Genomic DNA, 26,693 nt, shown 5'->3' with positions numbered 1-26,693 from the left:
GTTTGAATAAACAATCGGAGTTGGAATACAATAAGGGGAGGCGTGGGGAAGTCATGAAAAGAAGTTATTGAAAATGAGACTTAAAAGGGGGAATTTTTTATGTTGTGTTTTGTGTTATCTTTTGTGTTTCTGTTTTGTTTTTTGTAACCTTTTGAAATTTTAATAAAGATTATTTAAAAAAAAAAATACAATGTATGGAACAACCAATCTCAGTGATTACAGGTAGGAGGAGGAGTTATGCTAAGACCAGACCATCTCATTACCAAGGAAGCAGATTTAGTCGCTGTTTGAGAACTATCCCTGCCTCCGGGTCTGGTCTTGACTGGATGGATACTGGAATCAACAAGTGAGACCCACATGACCTGTAGGTGCTGCTGTGCAATGCCAGATCAATGATTCCTAAGACCACTGCCATCCATGACTTGATCATGGATGGAGGACTTGACCTGGTATGTGTAACAGAGACTTGGTTGGATGAAGCAGATGGGCCTGTTCTTGCCCCTGCTTGTCCACCAGGTTTCTCTTACGCACAGCAACTCAGGTCATGTGGGCAGGGAGGGGGAATTGCAGTGATTTTTAGGAAGTCATTAGCTTGCACCAGGCGTCCTATTGGGAAGACCCAGTTCTCTGAGTGCATCTTCTGGAAGTTGGGCAATAGGGGCTGTACAGGATTCCTTTTGGTGCACCGACCTCCCCACTGCACAAAGGATTCCCTGCCCAAGCTGCTTCGGGTTGTGGCAGATGTTCTCCTGGAGACACCTAGTTTGGTTGTCCTAGGGGATTTTGATATCCACACCAACACGACCTTACAAGGGGCTGCTCAGGACTTCGTGGAAAGCATAGTCTCCATGTGGCTGTCCGTGAATGAGTTTGGCCCAACTCATAGTCGTGGACATGCCTTAGACCTGGTGTTCACCTCTATGGATGTGGGTGATCTGACACTAAGTAAAAGCAGAACAAAAGAAGTGTCATGGTCAGATCACTTCCTGGTGCAACTGGACTTCTCCATGACCCTTCCCATCTGCAGGGAGGTGGGACTGATTCGGATGGTCCGCCTTCTCCCCTTAATGGAGCCAAATGGTTTCCAGAGAGCAGTAGGGGATGTTTTATCCCATGTTGATGGCCTTTCAGCTGATTCCCTGGTGCACCACTGGAATGTGGAGTTAACCAGGGCTATTGACTGTCTGGCTCTGAAGCACCCTCTCCAATTGCATGGAGCCCAGACAGCCCCGTGGTTTTCTTTTTCTTTTTTTAAAAAATAATATTTATTAAGATTTGAAAGGTTACAAAAAGTAAAAAAGGAAAAATAAAAAAACAGCGTATTAAGCAAAAACAGAACACCACATCACAACACGGAAAAGAAAAAGAAAAAGGAAAAAAAAATACAATGAATCTTCCCATAACTTATCTTTCATTTACTTATTTCCTTGACCTCCTCACACCTCCCTTTTTTGTATTCTAGTTCAGTTAGCTATTTCAGCAAATCCTTTCCATCTTTTCCAGTTTTTGTCCTATATTTTATCTTAGTATAATGTAACTTTACCTTCCCTCCTTTCACCATTTAACAATCTGTTTTTTCTTAATCCTTTATAGCATTTCTGCTAAAACCACATTACTTCATTCCAACATCCATCTAACATTCCTTAATTTTACAATGTTTCTGTAAATAAACTTTAAATTTCTTCCAAACTTCTTCCACCGACTCTTCTCCCTGGTCTTGGATTCTGCCAGTCATTTCCGCCAGTTCCATGTAGTCCATCACCTTCATCTGCCATTCTTCCCGGGTGGGTAGATCTTGTGTCTTCCAATACTTCGCGATGAGTATTCTTGCTGCTGTTGTGGCATACATAAAGAAAGTTCTATCTTGCCCTGCCAGACAAATCTAGAAATATCTCTCTGCCACTTCTTGAAGCAATCCATTTTATCCAAAATTTGCAATGTTTGAAACAAAAACAGCATCCTTGGCAGTACATTCATTTTTATCACAGCAATTCGGCCTAGCAATGATAACTTCAGATTTGACCATATTTCTAAATCCTTTTTCACTTCCATCCAGCATTTTTCATAGTTATCCTTAAATAAATTCACATTCCTGGCAGTCATATTGACCCCTAGGTATTTCACTTTCTTAACCAATGTTAATCCTGTCTCCTTCTGAAACCTCTCTCTTTCAGTCACTGTTAGATTTTTCTCTAAAACCTTAGTTTTCATCTTGTTCAGCTTAAAACCCGCTACCTGACCAAATTCTTGAATCAGTTCCAGTACTCTTTTGGTACTAGATTCTGGCTCCTGTAATGTCAATACCAAATCATCGGCAAATGCTTTCAATTTGTACTGCTTAGCTCCGACTTGTATACCTTTAACCATTTGGTCCCTCCTAATCATGTTTAAAAGAACCCCCAAAAACCTCCAAGCCCCGTGGTTTTCCCAGAGCTGAGGGCAATGAAACAATCTTTGAGATGGTTAGAGCGCCAGTGGCGGAAAACTCATTCTGAATCTGACTGAACATGGCTTAGAGCTCAACATCAAGCCTACCAAGTGGCGATAGCAACGGCGTAGAGGACCTTCTTCACTGGCTCTTTTGCATCTGCAGAAAACAGCAGCAGAAGACTCAGGTGGTTCGCAATTTAACAGAACCACCTTCACTAAAAGGGCCCCAATATCTCCTGCAATGATTTTGCTAAGTTTTTTACAGGTAAAATTGCTCAGATTCGGAAGGAGGTAGACACCACTGTGGGAACAGGGCTTGGGCGGGAGAGTGCTGGAGTCCTGTCTAGTCAAGTTGTGTGGGATCAATTCCAATCTGTTACCTCTGAGGATGTGGACAGAATGCTTGGACGAGTGAAACCGACCACCTGTCTCCTTGATCCTTGCCCATCCTGGCTCATAAAAGCGAGCTAGGAAGGGCTGGACGGTGGGCTCCGCAGGGTAGTGAATGCTTTTCTCTGTGAGGGAGCCTTCCCAGACCTACTGAAAGAGGCAGTTATTAAACTGCTTCTTAAAATAAACTTTTTTTAAAAAAATAACTTTTATTCAAAATTAAAACAAAACATATCCAGAACCATATCATCCTTATTTCCCCCCATTTTTCCTCCCTCCCCCACAGAACCCACCCCCGACTTCCCTCAGTTCCAGTCTTTGATTTCTCTAAAAATGCTGTTTTCTGCATGTTACACAGTTGTATAAATCCTCAAGCTATTTAACTGATTATTATCAATAAAAAGTTTGTGACTGTTTATTCAAAACCAGCCAAGGAGTCCAGTTCGCTTTGTTGTGTCTTCAAATACTTTGTAAAGGGTTCTCATTCATCTTTAAAGTCACAGTTATCCTTGTCCCGTAGCTTGTATGTTAGTTTTGCCAGTTCTGCATAGTCCATAAATTTTTCTTGCCATGATTATTTAGTTGGGGTTTCTTCAGTCTTCCATCCTTGTGCTACCAGAGCTCTCGCGCCCGTTGTCACATACATGAAGATGTTTTTCAGCTTTTTTGGCATATCTTTCCCTACAATCCCTAATAAAAATGCTTCAGGTTTTTTAACAAATGTTAAATGGAACATTTTCTTCAATTCGTTGTATATCATTTCCCAATTTTTTAAAATTACCTTACAATCCCACCACATATGATAAAATGTCCCCTCCTTTTCCTTACACTTCCAACATATATTTAAACTAGTTTTGTACATTTTCCCGGACTTCCGGGGGCGGCGCGAACGGCAATGGCGGTCCTCTTCTAACCGGGAGAGGAGGCTCCGCAGACACCGGGTCGTCCGCTACGGCGAAGCGGAGACCCACTCCGGAAAACCACAGGCGGCAAGAGCCTGTGGTCTCGAGGCTCGGTGGGCGCCTAAAGCGACCCTCCAAACGTCAAAGGAACCCCGTAAGGGGCTCCGGAGCGTGGAGGGGGGTTGCGGCGCTGTGAGCCGTTTCGCAATCTGCGGAGCGAAGCCGCGCTGCTGCTGCCGGTGAGCGCTGATCCCTTTTCCTGTGAAATTCGGATTCGGAACTAAAATCAACTTACTCGTGAGTAAAGACTGAATCACTTGAAATTAGAGGCTTTAAATTAAAAGATTTGAACTTGGCTGAGAGCGGAGAGACGTGGAAACAGGAAGTCCGTCTTCCGCTGCCATTGAACTTGAAAAAGCAAAGAGCTGGAGGAGTGGAGGCTGAAAAAAGAACCTTTAAACTTTACGGATCTAAGCATCCACTGAACCTGCAATCTAAAGTAAAGACTTTAAGTTAATGATTTGGAATTATCATTTGTATTTGACTTTCCTCCTTTTATTGGATTACAATTAAAAGGTGAAACCCAGGGTCCGGAGCTGCCTGAGCTTTGAGAGACTGAGCTGTCAGTACTGCAGATTTGGATACTGTATATTGGAACTTGCAACAATCTGAGGGTATTTAGACCTTCTAATTTGAAACATTTTTTTGGAGACAAGTAAGCACTGCTTGTAACAAAGTGATTATTAATATCAACTCTGCTAAATATTTGTACTTGAAGGTTCTTGGATATTAAATTAGACTCTGAAAGACATTTTAAGCTCCCTCTAGAGGATTGGATTAAAACAGTGACTTTACATTTACTTTCGATTCCCTGGCCGTTTGCTTTCTCTGGGCCTTTCTATTCCCATGGGAATAACTCAGTGTGACCTTGACTGATAGATAACGTTGGAATGAGTGGCACAAGAAGAAGAGGAAGAGTTAGACAAACAACTTTGACAACTCTAGCCTCAGCCTCACAGACACGCAGATCATCTGTACCTACTTTGCCTTCAGAAGTAGAAGTAGAAGAAGTTGCCTCGTCACAGGCAAAAGAGGGAGAGGGAGAAATAGAGCAGTTACAATTGGAAGATATGGCCTCAGGAGCATCTGCTTCTATTTTAGACAAAATTTTTGAAAAATTGGAAGCTTTGGACAAGAAAGCAGATGAGCAAACAGCAAAGATTGACCAAAATACAGAATGCCTAAATAAATTAACTGTACAAGTGGCACAGAACACACAGGCAATTGGACAGTTAACGGAGGCCACAGCAGAAAATCGGAAATTGGCTGAGGACACCAGACAAAAATTAGAAAATTTAGAACAAGAGGTAAGACCACTCACCAAACAAGTTGGGGAACATCAGATTTATCTTTCTATGATAGAACTGCGAAATCGTGAGAATAATTTGAGGATTAGGTCGCTACAAGAGGCAGAAGAAGGAAATCTAGCTGAGTTTTTAACCAAAGAATTCTCCAAGTTCTGGAATTTGGAGGAAAAGGACTTTAAAATTGTGTCAGCTTTCAGACTTGGAAGATTTATAAAGAAGGAGAGGCCCAGAGATTGTTTGATAACATTGAGATCAAAGGAGGAAAGGGACAAGATTTTGGGCCTACACTACGGAAAGTCACTGGATGTTCTGGACAGAAGAATTGAAATTTACAAAGATATTCCAAGACAACTGTTGGACCTTAGAGCCGCCTATTCTGAACTTGCCAAATTACTAAGGAGCAACGCAATTGCATTTAGGTGGGAATTCCCCCAAGGAATATCCTTTACCTTTAGAGGGAGAAAGGTCAAAATCAGAACATCGGAAGAGAGAGACAAATTTCTGTCTACATACGGAGAGGACCTTCAAAAAGGAATTGAACTACCTTCTGGGCCTGGGGCAACGCCAGTACCAACACCAGCACCTGGGGAACCTGAAGATTCTGTGAACAAGATACCACCCCTGGAAAAATAACCAGATTAATTCAGGATGTCTCTGCAACTGTTGAGCTGGAATATTAATGGCTGTAACATTCCGGAAAAAAGGAAGAAAATATTTCATATATTAAAAAAAGAACAATTGGACATTATTTGCCTACAGGAAACACATGTGACAAGGCTCCACAGAAAAGTGTTAATAAATAAAAGATTGGGCCAGGAATTTATATCGTCGGACAAAGTTAAGAAGAGAGGTGTGGTGATATATGCGAAAGAGAGCCTGTCACCTAAATTCTTATTTAAAGATGAACATGGAAGAATTTTGGCAATTGAGATACAACATCAAGGAGAGAAATTGTTGATATTAGGAATCTATGCACCTAATGAAGGGAAATTGGAATTTTACAAGAAGCTGCAGGAGACAATGCTGGATTATCTGGACTACAACAACATCATAATGATGGGAGATATGAATGGGGTCGTATCAACTAACATGGACAAGTCACAAAGTCAAAATGTTACAAAAGACGGCAGACTACCTAAAACCTTTTTTGAAATGACAGACAATATGGATTTGATTGACATCTGGAGGACAAAGAACCCACTAGGAAGAGAGGGAACATTCTTTTCTGAAGCCCAACTGACCTGGACAAGAATCGACCAAATATGGATATCTAGAGGCCTGGCACCTAAGGTCAGAAAAGTGGAAATCTGCCCAAAGACCTGCTCCGACCATAATGCAGTAAAGATGGATATGACACTACTACCAACCGGATCCTTTAGATGGAAGATGAATGACAATTTGTTTAGAGATCAGGAAATTACCAAGAAGGCCCAAAAAGTTTTGAAGGATTACTTTGAGATAAATATGAATACTACGGTGGAAAAAAGAATCGTCTGGGACGCAAGTAAAGCCGTAATGAGGGGATTATTGATACAACAGAATGCCGTAAAGAAAAGGACACAAAATGAGAAAAAAGATAAGATTTTGGATAAAATAAAAGAATTAGAGAAGAAGTTAAGAGTGAATCCGAAGTCACAGCCAACTCTGAGAGAAATTAAACTTTATCAAACACAATATTCTAAATTGATAAATCAAGAAATTGAATGGAAGGTTAAACTAATGAAACAAAAAACGTTTGAGTCGGCGAATAAATGTGGAAAACTGCTAGCTTGGCAGTTGAAGAGAAGACAAAGATTAAATACGGTTACAAACTTAGAGGTTGAAGGAAAAAACATTCAGAATCCTGTGGACATTAGAAAGTGTTTCCAGAGATACTTCAAAAAACTATACACCCAAGGGCCGCAAGACGAAGTTGAGATTAAACAATTTTTGGCAAAAAATGGACTATCCAAATTGTCACAAGAAAATAGGACAATCCTGAATTCCAAAATAACACGACAGGAGATTGAACAAGCCATTCAGAACACACAACTGGGCAAATCTCCAGGGCCAGATGGGCTGACCTCCAAGTACTATAAGACATCAAAAGACTATTTGATACAACCTTTGATGGAGGTCAGCAATGAAATTATGGAGGGGAAGAGGGCACCGGAGTCGTGGAAGGAAGCGTTTATCACATTAATACCAAAGTCGGAAGCTGAAAAGACACAACTTAAGAACTACCGTCCCATCTCCCTTTTAAATGTGGATTACAAAATATTTGCAGACATTTTGGCAAGTAGATTTAAAAAAGTTTTAAATGAAGTAATCCATAAGGACCAGGCAGGCTTTCTCCCAGGTAGACATTTGTTTGCTAATACAAGGAACATTATTGACATCTTGGAACTTTTGCAAACAGATATAAACACAAAAGCAGTTTTAATCTTTATAGATGCGGAGAAGGCCTTTGACAACATCTCCTGGAAATTTATGATGGGAAATTTAAAAGAGATGGGAGTGGGACAGGGTTTTGAGAATGGGATTGAGGCGATATATTCAGAACAGAAAGCTAAACTGATAGTTAATAATGTGGTTACAGAAGAGTTTAAAATTGAAAAAGGAACACGACAAGGTTGCCCTATTTCCCCTTTGTTATTCATATCGGTTCTGGAAGTGCTATTGAACATGATTAGAGGGGATCGGTTGGTGGAAGGAATTCAGGTCGGACAGAAACAATATAAATTAAAAGCTTTTGCAGATGACCTGGTTTTGACCCTGCAGAAGCCAGAGTCTAGCACGAAAAGAGTATTACAACTGATTAATGACTTTGGTCGGGTGGCTGGATTTAAATTAAATAAACAGAAAACTAAGGTTTTGGGGGAAAATTTGACAGATACAGAGTCAGAACGGTTTCAGAAAGAGACAGAACTTAATGTGGTTAAAAAAGTAAAATACCTAGGGGTAAACATAACAGCAAAAAATCTAAGTCTATTTAAGGATAACTATGAAAAATGCTGGGCAGAAATTAAGAGAGACTTAGATAGTTGGTCAAAATTGAAACTTTCTTTGTTAGGCCGAATTGCTGCTATCAAGATGAATGTATTGCCAAGGATGTTGTTTTTATTTCAAACACTTCAGGTTTTGGACAAGACGGAGTGCTTTCAGAAGTGGCAGAGAGATATTTCTAAGTTTGTCTGGCAGGGCAAAAAGCCCAGAATTAAGTTTAAGATATTAACTGATGCGAAACAAAGAGGGGGCTTTGCCCTGCCAGATCTAAAGTTGTATTATGAAGCCGCAGCGTTCTGCTGGCTAAAAGACTGGCTACTTCTTGAAGACACTGATGTGTTGGATTTGGAAGGGTTTAACAATGCTTTTGGATGGCATGCATATTTATGGTATGACAAGGTTAAAGCAAATAAGGCCCTTAAGAACCATATTGTCAGAAAATCACTGTTTAATGTCTGGACAAAATATAAAGACTTGCTGGAAAATAAAACCCCAAGGTGGCTTTCACCTTTGGAAGCTAAGGCCCGAAAAAGACCCAATATGGAGGCCAAATGGCCAAAATATTGGGAAATACTAGAAAAAGATGGAGACAACTGGAAATTGCAGAGTTTGGAGAAAATGAAGGATAAAGTGCGAGACTGGTTACATTACGCTCAGATTAAAGAAGTTTTTAAAAATGACAAGAAATTAGGGTTCCAGGTGGAGAAATCGAAACTAGAAACAGAATTGTTAGAACCAAAGACTAAGGTACTTTCAAGGATGTATAACTTGCTGTTAAAATGGAACACACAAGATGAAATGGTTAAATCGGCTATGATAAGGTGGGCACAGGACATTGGGTATAATATTATGTTTGAGGACTGGGAAAGGTTGTGGAGTACTGGATTGAAATTTACTGCATGCAATGCTTTGAAAGAAAATGTAATGAAAATGATATATAGATGGTATATGACCCCAGTCAAACTTGCAAAAATTTACCACCTGTCTGATAATAAGTGTTGGAAATGTAAAGAGTGTGAAGGAACATTTTTCCACCTCTGGTGGACTTGCCCTAAAGTGAAGGCGTTCTGGGAAATGATTTATAATGAACTGAAAAAGGTATTTAAATATACCTTCACTAAGAAACCAGAGGCCTTTCTTTTGGGTATTGTCGGCCAAGGGGTGGTAAAGAAGGACCAGACATTTTTTATGTATGCAACAACAGCAGCAAGGATACTACTCGCAAAGCATTGGAAAGCTCAAGATCTACCCACACTGGAAGAATGGCAGATGCAACTGATAGACTACATGGAACTGGCTGAGATGACCGGCAGAATTCGCGACCTGGGAGAAGAGAGGACTGAGGAGGATTGGAAGAAATTTAAGAATTATTTACAAAAACATTGCAACTTGAGTGAATGCTAAACAAGATGCTAGATCAAAATAACTGAGCACCACTAATTTAGATGATTTTAAGAAAATAAGTGAGATTGAGAAAATATAACTCTTTTTGAGAACTAGAAGATTATGAAATTTAGAAGGGATATAAGAATGCAAATAAGATAATAAATTGCTGACAAAATGTTATAACGATGAAAGTGGGAGCGGGAGATGTGAGGAAGTCCAAAGAAAATGTGAAATTATGTTAAGATATATGTTACATTGTTTATTATGTTTATTTCAATTGTAAAACCCAATAAATATTTTTTTAAAAAAAAAAAAGTTTTGTACATTTTCCCTAACTGCACTGGTGTTGTGTACCATCTGTACATCATCTTCATATAATTTTCCTTCAATAGGGAACAATCTGTAAATTTTAAGTCAGTTTTCCATAATTTTTCCCAATCTTCCATCATAATGTTGTGACCTACATCTTGTGCCCATTTAATCATAACTGATTTTACCTCTTCATCTTTTGTCGCCCATTCTAATAGTATGCTGTATGCATACTATAGTTTCACTTTCCCTTCAATCACTTCCGTTTGAAACCTAGATCTCAGATAACTAAATCCTTTATTGCTGTCTTCTTTATGTGTTTCATATAGTTGTCGATAATGCAACCAACTCTGAAAGTGGTCTTTGATCTCATCATAATCTCTTAATTTCCATCTTCCATCATGTTCCTTTAATAAATCAACATATGTGAGCCATTTTCCTTTCTTTCCAAGTGGTTTGAGCAGTAATGCTTCATGTGGTGAAAGCCACCACAGGGTCTTTCGTTCCAATAAGTCTTTGTATCTCTCCTATACTCTCATTAGTGATTTCTTGATTGTTGTTGTTTAGTCATTTAGTCATGTCCGACTCTTCGTGACCCCATGGACCAGAGCACGCCAGGCACTTCCGTCTTCCACTGCCTCTTGCAGTTTAGTCAAACTCATGCTGGTAGCTTCGAGAACCATCTCATCCTCTGTCATCCCCTTCTCCTTGTGCCCTCCATCTTTCCCAACATCAGGGTCTTTTCCAGGGAGTCTTCTCTTCTCATGAGGTGGCCAAAGTATTGCCTCAGCTTCAGGATCTGTCCTTCTAGTGAGAGCTCTGGCCTGATTTCCTTAAGAATGGATAGGTTTGATCTTCTTGCAGTCCATGGGACTCTCAAGAGTCTCCTCCAGCACCATAATTCAAAAGCATCAATTCTTTGGCGATCAGCCTTCTTTATGGTCCAGCTCTCACTTCCATACATCACAACTGGGAAAACCATAGCTTTAACTATACGGACCTTTGTTGGCAACTGGAAAAGCATAGCATTATGTAAAAATGAGAAAAGGAATAACGGACAGGAAACAGCACTAAGTCCCTACAGGCAATGCATTATATGAAATATGAGGTTCGGCTACTTGAAAAGGCATGGAGATTGACCACTGAAATGAGCATCCTAAATAAACATAGGTCAAAAATGAAAAGGGCTGCAACTAGAGCTGTGCTATGTTTGATCTTCTTGCAGTCCATGGGGCTCTCAAGAGTCTCCTCCAGCACCATAATTCAAAAGCATCAATTCTTCAGCAAATATGGTTGTAAAAACTTCTACGAACCTTCCCTCTCCCGTACCATAAGTATGCGTGCCAACCAAATCTGTTGTCATGTCCTTCTAGTTCTAATGCCTCTTGCTTATCCAATCTCATCCAGTCCTGATCCATACCAAACAAGCAGATTCATAATACAATTTAAGGTCTGGGAGGGCAAACCCGCCTCTATCTTTTACATCTGTAAGTATTTTATGTTTTATGTTTTTATAAATCTTGAAATCTCTTTCTGCCATTTTTTAAAGCATTCATCTTTCAGGATGACTGGTATTGATTGAAAAAGAAATATTATTTTTGGCAACACATTCATTTTAATCGCTGATATTTTTCCTAACATTGAGAGATTCATTCTGCTCCATATTTCTAAATTTTTTTTTACCTCAAGCCAAAGTTTTTCATAGTTATTTTTAAATAGGTTTATATTTCTTGATGTTAACCAAATCCCTAAATATTTAACCTTTTTATGGACTTCAATCTCAATGTTTTGTTCTAATTTGGTTCTTTCTTCTTCCTTCATGTTTTTAACTAATTTAGTTTTATTCCTATTTAGCTTAAATCCTGCCACTTCCCCAAAATTCTGATTTTTTTCCTATTACTTTAGGGAGTGAAGTTTTAGGTTCTTCCACTGTTATCACTAGGTCATCTGCATACGCTTTTAACTTGAATTCACTTTCCCCAGTTTTTACACCTGTAATCTCTTTATTTGCTCTTATGTTTTTGGCAAGTACTTCCAAGACCAGAATAAACAATAATGGTGATAATGGGCATCCTTGTCTTGTTCCTTTTTGGATCTTACAATCATCCATTATCACCCGATTTATAATTAATTTGGCTTTTTGTTCTGCTTTAAATAAACTTTAGACCCGGCCAATATGGCCAACTATTGCCCAGTCTGAAATCTTCCATTCTTGAGCTAGGTGATTGAGCGGGTGGTTGCTGAACAAGTCCAGGCACGCCTGGCAGATTCAGACCATTTGTATCCCTTCCAGTCGGAATTCGGGTCTCATCATGGGACTGAAACTTCCTTGGTCACGCTGGTTGATGATCTCCAATGGGCTAGAGACAAAGGTGAAAGCTGTTTCCTAGTTCTGCTGGATCTCTCAGTAGCCTTTGATACCATTTACCACCACATCCTGCTGGACTGTCTAGAGGGGCTGGGAGCTGGGGGCACTGTTATACAGTGATTCCACTCCTTCCTCCTGGGCCATGTTCAGAAATTGGTGTTGGGGGATGAGTGTTCAGACCCCTGGGCTCTCACTTGTAGGGTGCCTCAGGGTTCTGTCCTCTCCCCCATGCTTTTTAACATGTACATGAAGCCGCTTACATCAGGCGGTTTGGGCTGGGTGTTCATCAGTATGCAGATGATACCTAGCTCTACCTCTCTTGAAGGTCCTGGGGTATTACCCCATGGCCTGGACCCCACCTCACTAGCCTGGGGCAATGATCCAACAGCACACAGAATAAGATTTATAAAAAAATGATTTCTTCTCATCTCTGTTCTTGCTCAAAGACTGTTGCAGCAAAAAGCAAGTGAACAGACTGTTTTTAAAAAATCATGCAAGTAATAGGACATCAGCTTCCCCCCCCCTTACTCGTGCCAGCCGCTCGAAGTAGCTTCAGAGCGCTTATCTCTTGGCTGCTATCTCAGAAGGACACTGCTGCATTCTCGCCAGCCAGCTACTCTGACCTGCTACTGCCTGGAGCCAATTAGGATTTACAGTCAAGTGACATAAACCCAGAAGGCCAAGGGTTACCCAGTACTGACCTGGAAAGTGACTTTCTTAAGAAGCAAGTGAATGCTTTCTGTGAACTTTGTCAAAAGTTTTTCTTTTTAGGTGCTATTGAAGATGTGCAGCATAGGAATTTGAAACTTTGGCAGGGCACGGGAACACCATGTCTCTCCTGCTTAGAACTAGCAATCACTTGGCAGGTGAGCTGAAAATTACACGCAAAAGCTCTGAAAAAGCAGAATGCAGGAAAAATACTTTTAAAAATCTCAGCTGGCAAAACTTAACCCAAGAAAAAGGACTGTCAAATTAGGTTGCCATATTAACTTCTTGCCCAGTTCCACGTGCGAAGTCTTCCTGCCACATTCCCTAGACCTATACCTTGTGTGAAAATGATATGTTCTGTGCAGTCGCTGCCGTCTTTGTTTTCTCTTCTCTTAACAGGTGGACTTTTGCCAGAACGCCCTATCAACCGGGTGAGGAGGTGATTGGACCCAGACGCCTCTCCAGCCTTGTTGGAAGGGACCCAAGATGCCCGATGCCCACCAGATGACCCGACACCCATGAAACTACTGCCCTGCTGACGTCACTCCTGGACACTGACGTTTTGCACGGCTCAAGAATCCAGCATGGATTGAAAGAGGACATTTTCTCATTTTCTTTTCTTTCCCTTTGCATATACAGTTTTTATAGAAGGTTGCTGGGCCCCTGGATAGCCTTACACCACCCCTGCAGAGGAGGGTGTTTTTGTGGGACGTTCAATCAGGGAAATTACGCCCCAGCCCCTTTCATTATCTTGCCACCTGGCAGAGCTCCACCCAGAGCCTCCAGAACTTAACTGAAGCCCCCCTTGGCCCACAGCACTGACTTGGTAATAGATAACTGGATCGCTGTGCACAAATGGCATGGGTAAGGCTGTGGGTACCCATGATGGTATTTTTGCAAATGGCAGAAATGGTGGCTTATTCTGCAAATCAAACCAATTGCACCGTCTGCACTCTGGCACCTACAGATGCTCTGGGGGGACTGCCCCTCCTTCCTGTTCCTTGGAATGAGTCCTTAGTTACAGCTCCGATTCTTGCCTTCCACCCTCTTGGCAACCATTTTTTTTAATGGAATCATTCCATCCCTTTTCCAGGTTCACCGAATTACTGGCTAGCTTTGTGTCAAAATAAATCAAAGAGTGCCAGTAACAATCTGACATGTGTAGAGACCTCCAGCTGCAATCGTACCTTCCCAGCCCAAACCGTTACGCCTGAGTCCACGCCAGGAACTCTTTCTGGCTTGGTGTGGGCTTCAGAAGGGAGAGGTAGTGTATCTGCTCAAGAACGAGAACATGTGGCAAGCATGGAGTTTGCTTCCTGACCCGATAAACTCTGCACCCCGTCGAAGGAGGCGTTCAGCTGACCTAGCAACAATTGCAGGAGGCAGCTCCCAAAAATTGGGGCAAGCATCAGTGGCCTTGAAATATACTCAGAGTCGCAAAGTGATTTCATGCTCTTTATTCAGCTCATAGTGGTGAGGAGGAATGAATAAATGTCCCCTCACAGTATCTGCTTTATATACATTATTTACACAATGGGCTGCACATGATTGGCTAATTCTGGAATTCTACTGTAAGCCAATCAGGTTGTGGATTCACTTCTATCAGGATTGGGTGGTTCCTGCCAACCAATCATACTGCTGCATTGTTCTAGGACCAATCAGACTGCTGCATTCTGAATCCTATTGTTCTAGGACCAATCAGACTGCTGCCTTTTGGATCCTATTGTTCTAGGACCAATCAGACTGCTACAGTTTGGATCCTATTCAACTCAGTACATAACACCCCTCCCCTCTAAGTTCCAGTCCTGCCCGGGAGGTCGCATTCATAGTCCTCAAGGTATGCCGGCGGCCTACGTGTGCGTTGTGGCCTGGGGTGTTCCCTGGTCCGGGCTCCGGGTTCTGGCTCGTGTTCCAAGGATGCTGGCTGTGATGCGGCTGTTTGGTCTGGTGCAACCGGCTCGCTCAGTCGTGGTTCTGGTTCCGGTGTCCTTTCGGCCTCACGGGTCCTCTCTGTATTTACTGATTCTGCCTCTCCTGCTGGCCCCTCCTGCTCTATGGGCCTCACTGCCCCGCTGTTCCCTTGGGACTCCTCTGACCTGTCCTCCTCCTGGTTTTCTCCCGGGAATCGTCGCCGTATCTGGTCGCAGTGGCGGCGCCAGCATTGCCCCCCATCCGTTAGCACCTCGTACGACACGGGGCCAGTGACCCTGGTGATTGTGGCGGGTACCCATGCTGGGCCTGCCCCAAAATTCTTTGCGTACACTGGGTCCTGGGCCTCGAAGGTCCGGGGGTTCCTGCCTTCCCCCACCACTACCTCATCCTGAGCTCTATCGGGGTGAAGGCGGTCCAATCTGATTGCAAGGCGCCGACCCATTAGTAGTTCAGCGGGGCTCCGGCCAGTCGTTGAGCTGGGGGTGCTGTGCTGTGCTAGAAGGAATGTGGCAAGGCGGTACTCCCAGTCCCCTTGCGTCATGCGGCGAAGGGTGTCCTTGGTGGTCCGCACCATGCGTTCTGCTTGGCCATTGGTGGCAGGGTGGAACGGCGCCGAACGGATGTGGCGGATGGCGTTCTGCGCTGTGAAGGTTTGGAATTCTCCTGACGTAAATGCAGTCCCGTTGTCTGAGACGAGAGTGTCAGGGAGCCCGTGGGTTGCAAACAGCCTGCGTAGTACCCGGATGGCTGCGGACGTGGAAGTGGACGGTACCAGTGCGACTTCCAGCCATTTGGTGTAGGAGTCCACCACTATGAAGAATGTTTTCCCCTGAAAGGGGCCAGCGAAATCCACATGCAGGCGTGACCATGGTGCTCGGGCGGACTCCCAGGACTGGACTGGGGCCCTTGGGGGATCTGGGCGGGATTCTTGGCAGGCCTGGCAGTGTTTGACCCAGGCCTCTATCTCTCCATCGATCCCCGGCCACCACACATAACTCCTGGCAAGGGCCTTCATTCTTACTACCCCTGGATGTGTCTCGTGTAGGGCTGTGAGGACCCTTTTGCAGAGGGGCTGGGGAACAACGACTCTGCTTCCCCATAACAGGCACCCCTTGTGGGCCGACAGTTCATGTTTGCGGGTTGTGTAGCCGGCGAATTCTGGCCCGGGGCTGCTGCTGGGCCATCCCCTCCACACCCAGTCCAGGACCCGGGAGATGACCCTATCTTTCTTGGAATGGTGTGCAACTTCTTGTGCCTGAATGGGGCGGTCGGGAAGCAGCTCCAGGCTCATAACCTCTTGTGCAGGTGCTGGGTCAGGGCCTGTTTCCGGTAGTGGTAGCCTGCTGAGGGCGTCCGCATGGCCCATCGCCTTCCCAGGTCGGTGAATCAGTGCATACTGGTAGCTGGCAAGGAAAATTGACCACCTGAGGACGCGAGGAGACAGCACTTGGGGGGTCTGCTTTTCGGGGGCAAACAAGCCAAGCAACGGCTTGTGGTCAGTCACCACGGTGAAGGGCCGCCCGTACAAGAAATCATGGAATTTTTTTACTCCCTTTACGATTGCCAGACCCTCCTTGTCGATTTGCGAGTAGTTCCGCTCGGTTGTGTTGAGTGTCTGGGAAAAGTACGCCACCGGTACCTCTCTTCCATCCGGGAGTTGGTGCCCCAGGACAGCTCCAATGCCATAGGGTGAGGCGTCGCATGCTAGCACCACCGGCAGCCTCTCGTCGAAGTGTGCCAAGACCGAGTTTGAGACAAGCAAGTCCTTGACTGCCTGGAATGCGGCCTCCTGGCGCTGGCCCCACACCCAAGGGGCCCGCTTGTCCAGGAGTCTGTGTAGGGGCTCCGCTACCGCCGCCTTGTGGGGAAGGAAGGAATGGTAAAAGTTCAATAGTCCCAAGAAGGCCTGAAGTTCAGTCTTGCTCTTGGGCGCTGGGGCATCACAAATGGCCCGTACCTTGTCCCCAGTCGGGTGGACCCCTTCTGCGTCCACCATAAATCCCAGAAAGTCCACCTGAGGCACTCCTAGTAGACATTTTTCCCGCTTCACCTTGAGACCCGCCGTCTGGAAACGGTGCAGAACGGTGCGGAGGCGGTCCTCAAACTCCTCTGGTGTGGGGCCGGCAATCAACACATCATCGAAGAAGGGGGTGACGCCAGGAATCCCTTTAAGGAGAGAGTCCATTATATTCTGGAATATGCCTGGTGCCACGCTGACACCGAATTGCAGCCGCTTTACCCTGAACGCTCCTCTGTGCGTCACAATCGTCTGTGCCTCTGCTGTGGCCTCATCTACTGGCAGCTGTTGATATGCTTGGGCCAAGTCCAGCTTGCCAAAAATTTTCGACCCAGCCAGGGTGGCAAGGACATGGCTGACCACTGGCACTGGGTATGCGTGGGCCGTGAGGGCCTTGTTTATGGTACATTTGTAGTCTGCGCAGATGCGGACCGAACCATTAGGCTTGACGGGTGTGACGATTGGGGTTTCCCAGGGAGCATTAGGCACCGGCTCCAGCACTCCTTGCTCTACGAGTCGGTCCAATTCCTCGTCTATACGGGGTTTCAAGGCGAACGGGACCCGGCGGGCCTTGAGCCTGACCGGTCGTACTGCGGGGTCAAGCTGTAGCGCAATGGGGGGGCCCGTATACTGTCCCAATTTCCCATCGAAAACCCCTGGAAATTCCTTGCATATGGCGTCCACGTCCACTTGTAAGCTAGTGTGGTTCACCCCGGTGACAGCTAGCCCCAGTGGTCCAAACCATGCCAATCCCAGTAAGCTAATGTAGGGGCCCTTGACCACAAGCAAGTCCAGTTGCCGCGTCCGCCCTCGGTATTGCACCCTGAAGGTCCCCACCCCCATTGTGGGGACCTTACGTTTCTGGAAGTCCCGGAGGGTGAATGGGGCCGGCCTGAGTTTGGGACCCCCAGTGGGACACAGTTTCCTTAAGGTCCTTGCCGAGATTATGGATAGAGTTGAACCCGTGTCAAGCTCCATGCGGCATGGGGCCCCCTCTATCTGTACCTCTACATAAATTTTCTCTACGTTGGGGTGGGGCAACTGGTATACCTGGAAGTCCGTGAGCTCCGTCGAGTTGCCTTGGTGCGTTGGGCCCCGGGACCTGGGGCTCTTGGATTGGTCATCTGATGCCTGGTGTCGGGTGGGCCGAGCCCGACACACCCGGGCGATGTGTCCCGATTTTCTGCACTGCCTGCACTCTGCGTTGCGGAAACGGCAGGTCCTCCTCTCGTGACTCTCCCCGCAGCTTGCGCAGTTCCCTCCTTCTCGTCGAGGCAGCTGTGGTCTGTGCGCTGCTTGAGTGCGCTGCTGTACTCGGTGCACCTCCTCCCTGTCGGATCCTGAGTCGTCGGTGAGGTCTTCATGGTGGACCCTCGGTTGGGATGGCAGGCTCGGCCGTGCCTCTTGGGTCGACCTCTCGGCAGCTTCTGTTGCCAGGGCCTCCTCCAGAGCGACCTGGAACGTTAGGTCCTTCTTAGCGTAGAGGCGCCGTTGCAGCTTCTCATCCTTCAGGCCACCGACGAGGCGGTCACGAAGCATGTTCTCCAGCTCTGAGAAGTTGCAGAACCGGGCGGCTTGGCGGAGAGAGGTCACAAACCCAGTTATGGTTTCCCCAGGGGCTTGCCGCTTTGCGTAGAAGGCATTTCGACGAGCCACCACTGAGGGCTGCGGCGAAAAGTGCCCCTTCAGCTGTTCCATTATTGTTTTGTATGGAACAGTAGCGACGTCTTCAGGCGCAAGGAGAGCCCGGGCGATTTCAAACGTCTCCTCTCCGCAGACGCTGAAGAATATCGCCCTCTTCTTGGCGTCTTCTTCGTCGGTGACCCCTTTGGCTTCTAGGAGGAAGGTGAAACGGGAGGCGTACGCTTCCCAGTCTCCAGATGCTGGGTTGAATGGCGAGAAGCTGCTGTTGGCTGCCATTCTGAGTTCCTAGTGCCCCGGAGCTGAAGCCTGGATACACGGTGCGAGGCAGCGGTGCGGCAGTTGGCGGTGCTGCGGTGCTGTGTGTGGCAGTCAGCTCAGCGGGATCCCACCTTCGTCGCCAGTGAAATATACTCAGAGTCGCAAAGTGATTTCATGCTCTTTATTCAGCTCATAGTGGTGAGGAGGAATGAATAAATGTCCCCTCACAGTATCTGCTTTATATACATTATTTACACAATGGGCTGCACATGATTGGCTAATTCTGGAATTCTACTGTAAGCCAATCAGGTTGTGGATTCACTTCTATCAGGATTGGGTGGTTCCTGCCAACCAATCATACTGCTGCATTGTTCTAGGACCAATCAGACTGCTGCATTCTGAATCCTATTGTTCTAGGACCAATCAGACTGCTGCCTTTTGGATCCTATTGTTCTAGGACCAATCAGACTGCTACAGTTTGGATCCTATTCAACTCAGTACATAACAGGCCTCAAGAAAGGATAGTGGCCCATTTGGGACGAGCCTGGAAAGGCTGTCCAAAAATTAAGAGGGGGGAATGAAGGAGGTGAGGACAGGTGACCCCACCTAGGCCCAAAGTCACACCCTCCCAACCAGGCCTCAAAACTGTCCAAAATTCCTTTCTCTCTTCTAAAAATCCACAGCTAAAGTTTTCCTCTGCTTTTCTCACAAGATGCTGTGCATAGGCAAACCGTTACTTTTATCAGTACGAGAAGGCTTCAAAAAGCTAATGAATAGACTCTGTCAGAGCAAGCCTGAGAACTGACTTTTATCTCATTCAGTTGCAACATCTTGGACATGCTGAACCGCAAGGTTCCTCGACCCCCTTGGCTTCTCACCCCCTTTCCTAGGAAGAGTCCAAAAGAGTCCCAAGACAGGAGCTTTCTGTTCATGCTCAGGAAACACATGGGGCAGGACTCTTGAAGAGGAGGAGAAAGGGGAGGGAACTGGAAGGGGAATATATGCTCTGTGCAAATGACTGTGAACTTGTGCTTGTTTTGTGAATCTATCACACTTGCTCCTTCTGCCCCCCCCCCGGGAATGGCAGAATAAAGCTCTTTCTCTGTATTTAACCCCCTTGGTGTCGTTTGACTCTTTTCATCTCTCTCCAGGGACAACGCTTTCCTACCCATGGTTAAAAGGCCCTAGAAAGGCTACACTGGATGATGGATGGCAGCTAACAGTTTGAGGTTGAATCCTGACAAGATAGAAGTACTGTTTTGGGGAGACAGGGAAAGGTTGGGTGTGGAGGACTCCCTGGTCCTGAATGGGGTAATTGTGCCCCTGAAGGAGCAGGTAAGCAGCCTGGGAGTCATTTTGGACTCACAGCTGTCCATGGAGGCACAGGTCAATTCTGCATCCAGAGCAGCAGTCTACCAGTTCCATCTGGTATGCAGGGAAAAATCCGGCCAGATGGGTGGGGTATAAATAAAACATTATTACTATTATTAAATCATATGTGAGTTTCTACTATATCAAAAGGCATGGGAATTGAAAGACTGAAATGAACACCCTAGGTCAGAAATTAAACATATGTTTAATTTTAATTTTAGTTTAATTTCAGAAATGAAAAGGGCTGCAAGTAAAGTTGGGCTACATCTGATTTTAAAGATTGTGATGTTTCACCAGCTAAATATCGTAGTATACCGGAATAATATTATATCTAAAATAATGACAAAACTATGTAGAGGCTAATTGAGGTAATGTCCTGCCAACTGCTGTTGCTTAGGTGTTTAAAACAGATAAATTTTTGCTTACTTTAACGTATTGTTACAACTGTGACTCTAAGATACAGAAAACCTTTAAGTTAGCACATTTTTTTTAAAGCTGTGGAAGTAATTAATAGCATAAATATCAAAGGTAACGTGAGATTTTGTGCCCACAAATTTAACTATTACTAAATATTAAAAAATCCAATTCTGTGACATGAGGGAGACGCAGAAACACAGAGAAATGCACACACACAAACACACAGTAGGAGAGAAGGGAGCTATGAGGCTTAAACAACAGGGCAAGATTTATTTGCATTTTTTAAACTAAGTAAATAACCCCAGTTTATTTTTCCACAGGTCAAGCTGCTACATTTGCATAAGGTTTACCAGGCTTTGGGAAGGCGGTGTCAGGGCTTTGGCAGCATCCCAGAGCCCTTCCCTCCTTCCCAAAATTGCGCAAGCACTTACTAGACTTCCTGCTTTGGGTGGTGGCAGAGCTCTAGCGCATCCCAGAGCCCTCATGCTGCACTCCAAAAGCCACACAAAATGGACGGACTTTGCAATCTTTCCTGAAATGGCACCCTCTGTGGAAACCTATGTTTGGCGCCCTCAAGTGGATCTTTTTAATTGTGCACCACCTCAGCTAAGAGGCGCCCTGTGCAGAGAAACTGACAGCACCTCTCAAATATTGCTGGCATCACTGTCAATCCAGCCCTGCCACTACAGCTGAGCTTCTGGGAAGGAAATTATCGGGCTCTGGCAGGGTTCTAGAGCCATTCTTGTCCTTCCGAAAGGTGGGCAAGCGCGGTTCTGGTTGTTTATGGTTTTACACCTCTGTTCCCACCCCCAAAAGGATTCTCCTCCACAATCAGCTGAGCGGGTCAGATTTTGCCACCAGGCACAAGAAACATCCACCATTAATGTTGGTTCCGCTTCATTAGCAGCACTGAAGTGAACTCTCTGGAGCACAAATCAAGTCAGTCCGTCTTCACAAATCCCCTCTACATGAGAGGAGAGACAGTTGTCCTTTCAAGTGAGATAAGGGGATGGCTCTCCTGAGGTAATAAAACAGAAGCCCTTAAAAGCCGAAAACTGAAGGGCAACTGCTTTTCTTGGAAACCATCATTAGAAGAAACACAATTATGCACAGTGGTTCAGTTGTATCTTTTTGTACAAGGAAGTGTCTATGCAATTCTGGTGTTCCACCACTAGAGGTGTATTCAGATTTTTTTATGGTCTGAAATAGCATAGCTCTATGTAAATACGAAAAAGGAAAAATGGACGGAAATGGTAATAAGTACCTCAGGAGAAGGTTCCACAAGAAAAGCAGGTTCTACAAGCAATGTATTGTGCCATATATGAGGTTCCGCTTGAAAAGGAACGGAGAGTAAAATTAACCTCCTTCATAAACATACTCAGAAATGAAAAGGACTGCAACCAGGGCTAGGCTCTGTCTGCTTTTCAGCATCGTGATATTTCACCAGCTAAACATCGCGGTGTACCAAGATAACACGATGTATGAAATAAGGACGGAACTGTGTAGAGATGAACGAGGTAGTGTCCTGCCAACTGCTACTGCTTAAGGATAAAAAATTAACACATTTTTACTTATCTTTAACATATTGTTACAGCTGTGATTTTATAATACAGATAATTTTTAAATTAGCACATTTTCTCTAAATTAAAAGGTGTAAACCTAATTCGCAGTATAGCTATCAAATATAAGGTGAGAGATTGTTCCCTAAAAATTTAATTCTATTACTAAACATGAAAAATATTCTATGATATGAAGGAGACACAGAAACACACAGAAACATGCACATAAAAAGGGGGGAAAGGGAAGAAAGACACTTAAAGAACAGGACAAGGTTGGTTTTCCCCCCCAGTTCTGAAGTAAATGAGCCCAGTTGATTTTTCCATGGACTTGGAGCGGCTGAAAGGGTTCCAGCTTTCGGAAGGGGGGACAGGGCTCTGACCATCCCAGAGCCTTCGCGCCGTGCTCCAAAAGCCACACAAAATGGATGGAGATTGCAATCTTTCATAAAATGGCGCCTGTGAGAAGCCTGTATGAGCGCCCTCAAGTGGATCTTCTTAATTGTGCATCCCTCAGCTCAGCAGCGCCCTGTGTGGAGAAACTGCAATCACCACTGTCAATTCAGAACTGCCACTGCAGCTGAGCTAGGCACCTGGCTCTGGGAAGGACGCTCCCAGGCTCTAGTAGAGAGAGCCCTTCTGTCCTTCCAAAAGGTGTGCAAGCACAGTTTTGGAGGTTTCTGGAATTATGCTTCTGCCCTCCCTCCCAGCACCCGCATTCAGGATCCTCCTCCACATTGAGCTGAGTGGGTCAGATTTCCCCCCCAGGCACAAGATAGACCTACCCTTAATGTTGGTTCTGCTGCTCCATCTTCAAAAAGAACCTCTACACTGTAGGGTTGCCACCTGTCTCGTATAATACAGGATTGTCCTGTATTTCAATGTAAAATGCTATGTCCTGTTTGATACAGTTTTGCCCTGTATTTCAGGTCTCCTCTCTTTCTCCCTTCCCACCCTCTCTCTGCCAAGTTATGGATCCTCTCTAAATGCATGTGTTTGAAAGGGTGTGCAAAAGATCATGTATCATAGCTCTGGGTAGCCAACACAGACTGATTTACAAATTCGTGTGTGTGTGTGTGCAGCAAATTCCCGAGGGCTGGTCCTGTTAGGCTGCAATAAATTGTAATTGCTTACTTTGAAGTCACTTCAGCACTAGATGAAAAAACAAATCACCACCCACCCTGCCCTGTATTTTGACAGAACAAAGGCGGCAACCCTAATGAGAGGAAAGACCGTTGTCACTTAACATGAGATAAGGGCTGTCTCTGCTGAGGTAAGAAAAACAGAAGTCCTTAAAAGCCAAAAGCTGAAGGGCAACTTCATTTCTCGGAAATCATCTTTAGAAGAACCAAAATTAAATACATTGCTTCAAATATATATTTTTGTACAAGGAAGTCTCTATGCAATTCTGGCATTCCACCACTAGAGGTGCACCTCAGATTTTTAAAAGATTGAAACACCACATACAATGTAAAAATGAGAACAGGAGTAATGGGGTGGAAACAGCCTACAGTTTTATTTCACCCAGAACAAAGACCCAGTTTGGCACCCATATGCGCATTTCCATACACACACACACAGAGGCTGGGAGCCTCAATGGCGTCAATCTGGAAGCTCAACTTGTGCAGAAAACCTAGATGGCTCCCCTCCCCAAGCCACGGCTCTGATATGCCGTACAAAAAAACCAGGTCCTACAAGCAACGTATTATATAATATAGGAAATTCTGCTACTTGAAAAATCATTGAAATAGTGAAATAAGCCTCCTCATAAACATAGGTCAGAAATGAAAAAGGCTGAAACTAAGGTTGGGCTATGTCTGCTTTTAAACATCGTGATATTTCACTAGCTAAACATTGCGGTGTACCGAGATAACTTGATGTCTGAAATAAGGACAGAACTGTGTAGCGGCAAACAAGAATGTCCTGCCAACTGCTACTGCTTAGGGGTGTAAAATGGATAAATTTTTACTTACCTTTAACATAGTTGTTACAACTAAGATTCTATAGAACAGATGATTTTTAACTTAGCACATTTTCTCTAAAATTAAAGCTGTAGATGTAATTAGCAAATGTTAAGGTGAGAGATGGCTCTCACGTATCCAACTATATTACTCAATGCAATAAAAGACAATTCCATGATATGAGGATGACACAGAAAGACACAGAGAGAGAGAGAGAGAGAGAGAGAGAGAGAGAGAGAGAGAGATGGAAAGAGAAGGAAGTAACAAGGCTTAAACAGCAGGGCTAAATTTATTTGTATTTTTCAAAACGGAGAAGTAAATGACCCAGTTTATTTTTCCTCGGGATTAGCAGCAGCTTCTAAGCCGAAAATATGCTTTTGCATTAAGTTTACTTATCAGGGCTCTGGCGGCACCCCAGAGCCTTCCCTCCTCCTCCTCAAAGCTGGGCACAAACTTTCGGCTTTCAGAAGTGGGGGCAAGGCTCTGACCATCCCAGAGCACTCGCACCCTGCTCCAAAAGCCACACAAAATGGACGGGCTTTGTAATGTTTCATAAAATGGCACCCTGTGAGAAGCCTATTGGTGCCCTCAAGTGGATCTTCTTCCTCAGGTCCGCCCACTCTCTGCAAAGCAAGTGTTGTCACCGCTCTAAAATGCTGCACTGCGGCAGACCAAGGCGCCTGGCTTTCTGAAGCTTACCATGCCTTGGGAAGGAAATCGGAGGGCTCTGGGATGCAGCCAGAGCTCTCATGCCATTGCCTTCCCAAAGTCAGGTAAACTTTCTTCCACCCTTCTGGGGGGCCCTGGTTTTGGTTTTATGTGTTTTCCCCCTATATAAGATACTCCTCCACATTCAGCTAGGAGTAGCCTCAGTCCCCCCCCCCCCCCCAGCATCCTGCCCTGACAAAACCAATGACCTACAAATCCTTGCAGCATAATAAAGAATGGAGCCACAGTTAATAAGTGAAGCTGTCTACACCTCCCCCCTGCCACTTGCTTCTGTTCTTGTCACACTTCCTAGCAGATGGGTAATAAGGCTGAGGCAAAGGGATATGCACTACGAAGACCCACCTTTAATGTTGGTTCTGCTGCAATAGCAGCACTGAAGTGACTTCTCTAGTGCACAAGCCTGGGCAGTTTGTTAGAAAGTCCTGGGCTGTCCAGACAAGAGCCCCCTCTCAGCCACGCTGATGTGGTTCAAAGGAAAGCAGTGCTATCTATACCTTTGGCACCAGCCTGGTTGCAGGAGATGCCCAAAGGAGGCATCCAAAGTGCCATCCAACCACCTTAGGGACTCTATTCCGGACTTGTGCAGGGTTTACTCCTTAGCCGTTTATTCTCCAGAAGATATTCCACAAGGCAGCAGGTACGGATTGTCGTCGACAGCTGAAGGGCAACTTCATTTCTCAGAAACCTTCATTAGAAGAAACACAATTAAGCGCAGAGATTCAATTGTACCTTTTTGTAAAAGGAATTCTCTTTGCAATTCCGGTGTTCCACCATCAAAGGTCCATTTGGGATTTTTTTTAGGGCTGGGAAAGCATAGCACTATGTAAAAATGAGAAAAGGAATAACGGACAGGAAACAGCACTAAGTCCCTACAGGCAATGTATTATATGATATATGAGGTTCGGCTACTTGAAAAGGCATGGAGATTGACCAGCTGAAATGAGCATCCTACATAAACATAGGTCAAAAATGAAAAGGGCTGCAACTAGGGCTGTGTTATGTCTGGTTTTCAACTTTGTGATATTGCAGTATACCAAGATAAGGCCATGTCTGAAATAATGATGGAACTATGTAGAGGTAAACAGGATGTTGTTCTGTCAACCGCTACTGCTTAGGGGTCTAAAATGGACAAAGTTTTGCATACCTTTAACATATTGTTACAACTGTGATTGTATAGTACAGATAATTTTTAAATCAGCATGTTTTCACTGTCATTAAAGTTGTAGAAGTAATCAGTAGCATAGATTTCAGAAGTAAGGTGAGACATTGTTCTTATAAATTTAACTAGATTACTAAACATGAAAGAAGCCAATTCTGTGACAGGAGGGAGACAAAGAAACTCTCACAAACACACAGTAGAGGAAAAGTAAGGAATGAGGCTTAAACCAGGAAAAGGTTCTTTTCTATTTTTTCAACTCTGAAGTAAATGACCCCATTTTATTTTTCCATGGAACTAGATGCAAAGAGCTGCATTTGCATGGTGTTTATCAGGCTTCTAGATGGCTATGTCAGGGCGGTGGAATCATCCCAGAGCCCTTCCCTTATTCCCAAAGCTGGGCACTTACTAGGCTTCCAGCTTTTGGGAGGGTGAGCGCAGGGCTCTGGCAGCATCCCTTCTTCACAAAACCCCTCCACATGAGAGACAGTGGTCAGTTGTCAGTGAGGGAGAAAAACAGAAGCCCTAAAAATCAAAATATGAAGAGCAACTTTATTTTGCAGAAACCATATTTAAAAGAACCACTATAAGGACAGAGGTTCAATTCAACCTTTTTGTACAAGACAGTCTCTTTGCAATTCTGGGGTTCTATGACTAAAGCTGCATTCAGGGTTGTTTTTAGGTCTGCAGAAGCTTAGCACTATGTAAAAATGAGAACAGGAATAATGGGCAATAAATAGTACCTCAAAAGGGATACATGACAAATCTGAAGAAACATGAATTGTGTAGGCTGTTTATGTTGGCCAG

The 26,693-nt window shown here is 44.5% G+C and overlaps 2 long non-coding RNA genes across 2 annotated transcripts; one reads left to right on the top strand and one right to left on the bottom strand.

Annotated features, from left to right (window-relative positions):
- The first annotated feature begins 3,125 nt into the window (after positions 1-3,125).
- On the top strand, positions 3,126-12,599 carry LOC308468488. Its single transcript, XR_013981693.1, has 2 exons — positions 3,126-3,671; positions 9,777-12,599. It is a non-coding gene; the product is annotated as an uncharacterized lncRNA (long non-coding RNA).
- An 856-nt stretch (positions 12,600-13,455) lies between these two features.
- On the bottom strand, positions 13,456-19,853 carry LOC308468487. Its single transcript, XR_013981692.1, has 2 exons — positions 19,207-19,853; positions 13,456-14,261 (listed from the first exon to the last, which is right to left on the bottom strand). It is a non-coding gene; the product is annotated as an uncharacterized lncRNA (long non-coding RNA).
- Positions 19,854-26,693: the final 6,840 nt, after the last annotated feature.

This window comes from Podarcis pityusensis, assembly GCF_964106645.2.
Source record: "Podarcis pityusensis genome assembly, chromosome: Z".
NCBI classification, from domain to species: domain Eukaryota; kingdom Metazoa; phylum Chordata; class Lepidosauria; order Squamata; family Lacertidae; genus Podarcis; species Podarcis pityusensis.
Note: the sequence above shows the minus strand (reverse complement) of the source record. Positions and strands in the feature narration are given on the sequence as shown.